Here is an 8,571-nt window from a genome sequence, read left to right as displayed (position 1 = left end):
TTTCTATGTGATTTTTTTTGCACTCAAAATATTTTTAGCATTCCCTACTTTGACCTTCCATTGAAGATGAATATGCACACAACATTACTGCAAACATTTAATAAACCTTCAAAGCCACTACAGTTATATTAACTACTTCATCAACAAGTGAAAAGGTAATAAAGGTAATAAAAATCTTCAAAGAGTCAGTTGACAAATGATAAGCCTTCCCATAATTGGTTTGTTATTGTCATTAATTAGTATCTTTGTAATCTCTAAACATGCATTCAGCTCATCCATGTCATCCCCAAAAATTACCTCACCACTATCACATGTCCAATTTTCTGATAGGTCAGCCATCTATTTCCCTCCCCATAAGTGTGGGAGATAGAAAATGTTAGATTTCATTACTACGGAAGAATAGTTTCAAAAGATAGCCAATAGATTGAGTCGCTATTAGGCAAGTATTATGAAGAATAACATGATGAAAAAGAGAAAGAGAACAAAATAGATAGGGAAATTTACTTCAAAACAACATTTATGATTACATTTTCTCTGTTGGAAATATATATGATAGTTCATAAAATATAGAAAAAAATTTATGAATTCAAAGCTTCGACACTCTGTAAAATGTACAACCAACAATACATTCTCTTGCACACCAAAAGAAGTGGCACTTTACCATTAACTAATTAAACTCTATTCATTTTCCAAGTTATGGCAAAATTGAGAATGCATATACAACTAGAGCCAAAATATCTATTACAAGCTCTCCAATAAACACCAACTACATTCTAGTCATTATATATATAGTCAATTGAAAGTCTTTCTGAATTCTTCAGATCATAGAAGACTCATCTTATGTGTAGAATAACAAAACTTGCAACATATGGAAATGTACATTTGTTAGTCCTACATAAAATCTCTGTGTTTATAGAGAGAGATGAATGCATACCAAAAAATATATTTATTTTCTTTTGATTTACCTATGTGCCCTAAAATAACTCAGAGAGAATGCATGCAATTATGAAAGCACAAGGTAGGGCATGTGGATAGTCAATCCAGATGCCTCAAAGAAATGTTTCCTCATGGCATGCAGGATATTAGACAAGTGAATTGATATAAAGTTGTCATATGTCAAATAATTCTCATACGTGTATGGTTAAACAAATGTCCAATTGTTCCTAAATTACTTTTTCTATTTTTTGTGATAGAAAAATTAAAATAACACCAGAGAAATCTGCAATGACCAATCAGAAAATAATAATTAAATAACAAAATTTTCCTTCAATGAAATAATTTCTACAAAGCATAGGATAAAAATGTTATGCACAGATTCCAAGATATGAATTAATAGGTAAAAGTCTTCTGAAAACTTTAGTCTTCGCCTATTATAGGCAGGACTAATAATTTTAAAATAGGAACTCCCAATTGTCAATTCCTATCTTCACTACCAAATGATCCCTAAGAATAAAATTTGTTTGACTTGGACAAATTTTCAAATTTATTTCATCATGTCAAGAAGTGTTTCAATGTAATATCAATTATGCATATTTTAAAATAAACACATGGATATCACATATACGAATGTCATTTAAGGATGATGTTTGCTTATAAAAGATTTTGAGAACAAGTCAATAGCAATACAATAGCTTTGACTCTACATGTTCTCCAATCAACATCCTTGTTTGCCGAATATATGTTTATACATTTTAAATTTTCATAAAATAAGCAGCGAATGCAATGCCCTTTTCTATAGAGCATAATAATATAAAATCTCTTTTTATGTTACAATATGATTGGATTTGGTAGTTCAATTCTATTTTTGTAATTATAATAGTTGAACATCTTGTTTGTTCTTATTTTTTGGTTTGATATTGGAGTTTGGAAATAAATTATGTTGGTTATATTAAAAGCTATATGGTCAATGTTGTCTATATTTCTTATATCTGATGCATCATATTAAAGGGACTTTTGGGTCATATTCAAAAAATTTTAAACACCAATTTATGTATGAATATCTTTTAGTTGCTTGCATAATAACTTTCAACGTCTTCAACCAAAATTTCACTATGTGCCTTAGCACTAAGATTGTATAACGAAACCATAATTCTTTTACTTGCCTATAGAAACATGAATTTTCAATTTTTAATATTGTAATCGTCATTATTAAATGTTGATGAGAATTGATGTAGTATATAATAAATGATTGGATCATTTAAATGTTATTTAATGATGTGCATACTTTGATGTTGAGTTGAAGAAGGGAAATTATTGAACATAATCCATATTGGTATTGTCTATAATCAATTGCACATCTCTTGATGTCATTCATCATGCTTGTGGGGATTCATTAGTCTTTTATAAATTTTATTCAAAGAATAAACATCAGAAAAAAATTTCAATTTTATACTTTTTTTTTTTCCAAATATTGGAAGTATACTATAACATATGTTAGTTAATTAGTTTTTTGCTAATTAATAAAAAGTAGGTTGAAAAGAAACATTCCTTAACATTAGTTTCCCATATATGGGAAGGCAATACTACATGTATTTAATGGACATAAAAAGTAAACAAAGGAAGCTTCAAAGTCACTAAGGAGTGGACAAAAATGTTGTCTCAAATGAAAGTCACATTAACTAGATCAATAAGTTATGAAGAAAACAATACAAAATATGGCATGGAAGATTTTGGAATTTTAGGAGTACCATTGGTCAAAAAATTCAATGTATCTTGCTAACATTGTTAAGGTTAGTCTTATTGATGTGAGTTTTATTCCACTAGAACATGCAAAGTTAAATACTTAATGTTTAAAGGAGAAACACCAAACACTCAATCCTCTCTTGATATAAGGCCATCCCTCTCATGCTAAGCTTGCAAACTAAGATCATGAAATGACTTCAAGGATCCTTCTTAATCATGAACTTCACATAGTTTTATGTTGTGATATGCTAGTTATCTCAAAGGGACTTATGTTATTCATTTAACGGATATAAACTCTTGAACTTATAAGGATTTGGCTCTACAATGTGCAATACAAATATATCTAACATTCCACTTCAATTTCAACTCAAACTTCTAACCTCTATTTGTACTTCTAATTCTACTATGAATGCAAGGAATCATGGATGAACTTGGACTCTACTAGATGCAATCTCGCCATCAACTCTACCCACCTAGTGCAAGCTTCTAAGGAACACACAAATGATTTTCACATCAATATCCTCTCTTTGATCCCATCACCTGGGTGCAAACCAAAGATTCAACATCAATTGAAGTTAATTTTTTTTTAATTGAATTAGCATGCAAGGAACCCTTACCATCAACAAGAGTCTAGGGGCCCAAATTTGTTCAAGTCATTCAAATGATTATACACAATGAATTCCATTCAACTAAACTACTTCTAATCAACATAAAATGAAATCCTAAACTAAGTGAGGAAATATGGATCACCATGCAATAATACAAACTTGATCACAATAATCCACCACATAAGACACAATAATGAAAGTAGAGAAAATTTGGCATTATATTTGCCACAATTCTCCAAAAATTCCCTCTTTTAAAAATTAAAGGCACACTCCTTATATAGGGAGCTCAAATTCAATGAGTGACCAAGATTGATTTGAAATCAAGGGCCAAGATTAATCCACATAAGCCCTATTTCGGGTTTCATAACCACCTGCTACAAGCAATAAATTCTCACCCATATACAATTAAGCACCACCATGTAGACCAATTAGAAAATTATGTTGTCTCCTTGGACCAATGGAAAAATTTAAATCTACAACAATCAGATAAGGATCAATGACACTTGGACCAATGTGAAGATAACACTTGTAGAAGAAGCCATCACCTTACAGACCAATAGAAAAATTCAAAAGAAACCATGGACCACTCAGAACAAAAAACATCATGCCACCTCATCATCTTAAATAACAAGGCAAATCACCACTTGTAAATAATTATAAAATTTCAAATAATAATTTCAATAAGACTTAGAAAATCATCACAAAATTGCCACTTTAATTTCTAATAGAAATAATTTAACAGGGTGATGCAAATTTGATTGGAAAATATTGGTTTTGATTACCGTAATTTATTTTCCATTATGTTAATTTCTCATTTATTAAAACCGATGCCATTTGGATAATTTCAATGCAAGAATGGATGAATAAATAATTCATTTTTAAAACTATTAATTTTTGGTAGCTTCAGTTGGATAAACTTATGAGACTAAATTGAAGTTATAGATATATGTGATGTGTGTGTGTGTGTGTGTGTAGTTAAATAATAAACTATCACTAGTATATTTGGACTTGTTTTTCGACAAGGGTTGATTGATTTTTCGATGGTAAATGGTCAAAATATTTTTTTGTTATAATTTTGTCAACTTTTTGATGCAACACATGGCTTTCTATTTATTGATAAATGACATCATAAAAAATGAGCCTAATCTAGATGTTAGGAAGCACCATTAGACCATTACCAGTAGATGCCAAAACTTTGACTATTACTAGTGGTTTCAACGAGGTTGCTATGTTATCGACAATAGGCCTCATCAAAACCTCTATGTAACTTTGCTAAAACTATGACAAAATCCTAGGAGATTTTGACAATGTTGCCATGTCATTAGCGAAAAATGTCATTGAAAGATTGACAAAAGACTATCAAAATTATGACAAGAGCCTTGCTTTTGAATTTTTGTTTTTGATAATGGTTCACAATATTGTTCCTATGGGCATATTGATAATTTTGATAAGTGAATATTGATTTTCATTTAAAGAGTCCTTCAAATGAGACAGGTAGCTAGATGGATGAATGTGTTGAGGGAAGCCTTGGGTCAAATGAAAGAGTTGAGTGTGAATTAAGGAGATGTTGATCAATGATTTAGACCAATTCTCATTGCAATGTATGATGTTTGATTGGATATATAGCTTGTAGAAATCCATTGGGTGCATTGGAAAACTAATGAAGAAAACATTAAGAGGAGAAGACTATAACATGCCACATAGTTCTCAATACCCAGCCTTTGAAAATGTAGTCTGAAATATTTCTCAAGAAATTATGTGTCATAAGCACTTGGCCATTGGGACAAAGGCTCAATTTAAAAGGTAGTTGTATGCCAATCTGCACACAAACATTATAAAAGAAATGAAATGATTTGACTGTCTCCATTCTATCTTTTTACAAAATTTTATATATGGATTACAAAGATCATGTGGAAAGACATAGATGTAGAGATAAGTATGGATTATTTTATTACCAACCATTAATAATGAAAAATTGGAAACATGAAGACTTATTAGCCCAAGTCTTGTGTTTTATATGCAACATGATCTATGCTAATGTAAGAACCAACACCCAAATTGATGAAGTCAATTGAGGCATATTTTCTATCTGAATGAACATTAAGCTCTTACTAATGGATCACTTTGCCTTTAAGGGAGTGCTAATGAAGTAAGGAAATGATTTGATGAATTTATATAAGTAGAACGCCAACATAGTGCCAAGACAAAACTTAGAACACATAATTTGACCAAATACTAACCCAAGCTTTTCAAAGTCTATATATGTTAAAGCTATTTTCAAAGCAGTAGAAGGTTTGCTAAACCTTTATGCCAGGAGTAATATTTTAACAAGTTTCTTAATGTCTATTAGAAGAAATGACATTGAGTTATATTGGAAATTGATGATATGTGAGATCTTACTATATGGCAGTTGGGATAATCTAGTGATGTTGATGTATTGAAGAGAAAAAATAATACAACTATGCTTTTTTTTTTATACCACTTGTGTTGATGAATTTAGTTAGGGGTCCTCTAATGCACCCACTAATGCAAGACCCTTTCCAACACTTTTGGCTATAACTCAAATTTTAAAATCATAACATCCTTGATACACTTACCAAACTTCACGTTATCATGGTTTATATTTTCATCCCATTATTTCAAATTTCACATTATCTACATTCACACCTTTCCTAGACATGGTTCTTATTAATTAGTGTAGATTTTATTAGCAAGAAAAATGGGGAACATAGATCAAAGTTTGTGAGTTGAAGTAATTTGTGTCTTCTCTATTTATACCCAGTTATACAAGGTGAGTAAGAAGTTAATATGGACAAAACACTTGTAGTTTACAAAACATGGAAGCATGAAACATTCAATAGACATAACATAATAAATAGAACTCTTGTATAAATATATATCAAGATCAAGCATATACATCTATCATGTCCTTGTTATCCCCAACTACATCAGTATATATCTTTGTCTACCTTTGTGCTTCTTAGATTCTATACATCTTATACACACATACATTAAATGATTCTTATCTATCCCTACATTTTTAGTTACTTCTTTCATTGTACAAATATCTAGTTGATGGGATGTGTTCCATCTATTCTATTTCTATTCTAGATGGCATATTTAAAGTATTAAATTATGTAAGGTTTTTCTATTCTAAGTGAGTTCGGATATATGATGACTGTGTTTGCACTTACTGTATTCCTGCCAACATCATGATCTTTCAAAACATTGGCCTTTCCTCAAGTTGGTTGTTTAGGGAGAATATTCATGTAAATCTCCTTTGGGATTAGCAAAAAATTGTCCCATTGTGTATTATATTGTCCACACTAATCCATCGTACTTTCATCTGCCCACAAAGAAAAGTTTAATACTTCAAATATGTTTTTTAATACAAATTGATAACATGTGGATATGTGTGACAAAATATAGCAAAAAAAGGTTCTAGACCTACAAAGTGACATTATTTTCCCATCTTCTAGTGCATGTCCTTTATGTCTTTGGCTTCTCTCCCTTCCATCCAAAATAAGATTCCTCTACTCTAAATTGAAAATGCACATGCAACTGCATTCCATATGCACAGAAAATAGGTGGAGCTGAAAAAATACACCAAATTTACATTATTTTAATATGTCTATAAGTTTTTTTAATTTATAGACCATCATGAACATTAGAACTCTAACTACTATGGCTGAGAGAATGTCCTCAGCAAGGCGGCAAATTAAAAGTCTTGATTTGTTTTCATGTTGAGGACATTACCTTCGCCTATAAGAGTCAAAATTATAATGTTCATGATGGTCTATAACTTAGAATACCTAATTAATGAACTATAACAAAAAATCAAACCTATTGCATTTTTCAGCTCCAACTGATATCCTATGCATTTCAATTGAGATTGCATATTGAACTAGGGCCTTCTTTTGCATTGCCTAAAACCAAGAGATTGACATAGTAAAAATTTTAAACTATCTCCATTAATTTGGTCCACTCAAGCATAATATTTTAATTTTTCTTTGAAACAATTTTCAAAATATCATTTTATCAAAACATGGATTAGTGAAATAAAAAGAGAAGCTTTGGATTTCATGATCAAAGAGAAGGATATCTATTTGGAAATTATTTAGTAATAAAAAAAAATGGAAATAATGTTTGAAATGACCAAAATTTATCTTGTAAAAGAAGAACCTATGTACTTCAAGAAATGTCAAAAACTAATCAAAACATTTTGATTTGAGACAGTATTCTCCAATTTAGAATATAATTAATCAAATGTGTGGTGCAAAAGTATAAACTAGAAGGAAATAAATATTCATCAAGGTTTGGATAAATATGAAATTATATTGACAACTTGCTAATAGGTAAGGATGAAAATAATAGTAGAGGTCATTGCAGTTGTTATCTAAGCACATAAATAGTAAAGGATATCCAACATATTGATTGCCAATTTATCTTGAATATGTTCAATAACAATATCAACTCATAGATGGAAAACAAAGTGTTTGATGCAAATGCAATTAAGAGTTTAAGTGTTGCTTCAATTACTTTAGATACCTACAAAATACCACTTTATCAACAAGAGTTCATAGAAATAGAAGACACACAAATTAGTATGAATTTGAGAATGGATATTATTTTCATTCCAAGCTATGAGCCTATGGTGGAGATTCTTAGTGCATACAAGACTATGTCAAACATAATTCTTATGAGTTGTAGGGATGAATCTTCAGTCATATCAACTTCTAGAAAATTCTACATAATATCATAGCATAACATCTATTTCTCTCTTTATACATTATACTTATCTTAGGCTTTGAACTTTTCTCCTTGTTTTTGGTTGGCTTTGTAAAGGTTAATGAACCAATACTTTTCACACAAATATTTTAAGGTTATTAAAACCTTGTTTTAAATATGTGAAAAAGAGTTGGTTATTATCCTAAAAGTTTTGGTAGTGACAAGGAAGATTGTTTATATAATCAAGTAAAATCATTATTTGATGGACTTTTGAGACTTTGTGATTTTGAGAGTATTTTGTTTTGAAGTAGTGTAATTTTATTTAATGTATACAAAGAATATTTTGAGAGTATTACCAAGTGTCTAATGTGTCCATCTGTTCTTGTTTCATATTCATCATATGATAACTTTTAAAAAAAATTCTACTCTAGTCTGTAAAGGAAATGGTCATTTCTATTGAATTTACTTCCGATATTCTCTTATTTGGTATTTGTGCAGTGTATATGTGTTGTTTATAAATCATATTTTTACCATTGTGTATGCTTATGCATAG

The sequence above is a fragment of the Cupressus sempervirens genome, chromosome 11 (assembly GCF_028749045.1).
Source record: "Cupressus sempervirens isolate cs-2001-9-10 chromosome 11, ASM2874904v1, whole genome shotgun sequence".
In the NCBI taxonomy this organism is placed as follows: Eukaryota; Viridiplantae; Streptophyta; class Pinopsida; order Cupressales; family Cupressaceae; genus Cupressus; species Cupressus sempervirens.
The sequence above is the reverse complement of the archived record's forward strand: the minus strand, read 5'-3'. Positions refer to the sequence as shown.